This window comes from Crocodylus siamensis, chromosome 6 (assembly GCF_052110815.1).
Source record: "Crocodylus siamensis isolate JL-2025a chromosome 6, ASM5211081v1, whole genome shotgun sequence".
NCBI classification, from domain to species: Eukaryota; Metazoa; Chordata; order Crocodylia; family Crocodylidae; genus Crocodylus; species Crocodylus siamensis.
This window is the reverse complement of record NC_143400.1, coordinates 42,067,289-42,069,442: the sequence shown is the minus strand read 5'-3', so window position 1 is coordinate 42,069,442 and position 2,154 is coordinate 42,067,289.

Sequence of the window (2,154 nt, the reverse complement as noted above, 5' to 3'; positions counted from 1 at the left end):
TCCTCTTTTCTGTGACATAGTCCCACAGTAAATGTAAAAATTTGCTGTGACTGTGTGGCTGTGCACATGTACCAAGAACAGAGGGGAATGAATCACCTGGTGTTTTCTTCCTTTTGGCTGGAAGTAGGATGAGCTGAGGGAAGACTCACAGGTGACAGTGGCATTCCTTGACATTTATGGGTCTCAACTCTACTTGCATCACTGGTGAAAATCCTTGCTTCCCAGTCCAGTCCCTTTCCAGGTATGTGACGAATCCAGTATATAGCCAACTACTGAAAGCAGATCTCCACACAGGTTCTCCTCTGCTCCAGGAAGCGCTGTGAATCCCAGCTCCAGTCTTCCCAGCCTGTTTTCAAGAGGAGTTGGGGGCAATGTCCTCTCCATTCATGCAGGTTTCCATCAGTGAGGTTTGTTTCTGAGTTGCATTGCTTCCTCTGTGCTATTCATCTCCTCCTTCCTCTTCCTCCCCAGTCCCCGCTCTGTTCTGTGTCCCTGCCACAGTGATGCATGGCAGTGTCGGGAGCTGTAGGTGAGTACAGCTGCTGGGACAACTGGATCCTGGAGCAATCCACTGCGAGGGAGATCCTGCTTGGCAGGGATGAAGCATAGTTTGTGCTCCCACCTTTATTTATATGTCCAATCCACTCCAGACCTTTGCCCGGGCTCTGATGGACCAAGCCCCACAAGCCACAACTGCTGGAGATGGCGTTTTCAGAATCACCAGTTGTGGCGCAGGTCAGGATGAGGGTCTCTGCAGGCTTCACCACCCCGGGCCTGATGGCACCAGCTACACCTGGCAGAGGGCACCTGGGCAGAAAGAACATGGTTACAGGCTGTGCCCTCCCCACAGGTGTCCTGTTTGGATTAAAGCTGAGCACGCCACCCTGCTGCTTGTTTCTTACACCCCCCAAACTTCCTTACCAGGCAGTTCAGGGAGCAGGAGCCCAAAGGCCACAAGGATCTTCATGGTGTGCAGGGTAGGAGTTAGCCAGTTCCTGTTACAACCTGACTCCATGAGGTTCCCAAAGATTAGGGAGATGACAATCCAGTTGCTCATAGATCCTGTTGCTCATGAGCCAGAGCAAGCAGGGAGCAAACACCAGCCCACATTGCTCGCAACAGCTATGTTGTGAATGGAGACAGCTGTGGGCAAATGTCCCAAACAAGAACAAACTGGGGATCTGCATTGAAAAAGTGCTCTTTTCACATTTCATACACCTTGGTTCATGCGTATTAGCATTTACTCCACCTATGTCCCTCGTTTGGTTCCACCCATTTCTGCTCCTATCTCAAGCTCCTCCTCTGTTTACTGTTTACTTCATTAACATGGAAATGCCTACACATTTCCTTCCTTTTCCATACCTGTCTCCTCAGAGTGAATGTGTAAGGCCATGGACCTGGGTACTCTTGGTCATTTGCTGGTTCTTTCTAGTTTTCTGCTGACTCCGGCAGACTCTCCAAGGCCTTGCTTCCGCTTTCTCTCCTGATGGTAGCTGGTGGGCTGCATCTTGTTCTTCTTACACAACGAATCAAGTATCCTTCATATTAGTCCATTGTTAAAGAAATTACTTGCTTAAGCATTTGCAAGGTTATTTTAATACAGCATCTTGCCCTGTGGTCAACAGCTTTTTGCTGAGACACAAATTAAAGTCCTGTTCTATCTGCAGATCCAACGCTCCCTAATAATCCAAATTATTGTCACACTACTAGTTCCCACTGCCAGCCCTGGGCCTGAGAGTAGGGTGTCTATAGGCTGGTATTTAACAAAAGACCCCCTAGCAGGATTTGCATGGTGTATGTCAGGGTGGGTAGAGCAGGTGGGTGAGCAGTGCTGGGAGAGAGGAGGCATTTTATTGAGGGAACTTCCCTCGGGGATCCAGGTGCATCCTGAAGCAGGGAGGAAATGCCCAGAGCTCTGCTCATGACAAGGTCCATCTGATGTGTTCGAGGGGGAGCTGCCCTGGGGTTGCACTGTCCTGGCACAGCTCAGAGCTCAGGCCTGGGGGTGCTGAGTCACATCAGCCACTCTTAGCTGCTCCTGGCCTGTTCAGGCTCTTCTGATTCCTTCCTTTTGCCTGGGGGTTCCCTCTGCTTGACTCTCCTTGGTTCCTGCATGGTTTGTCCTGTCCCTGGGGCAATGGGAGATCCTAGGAG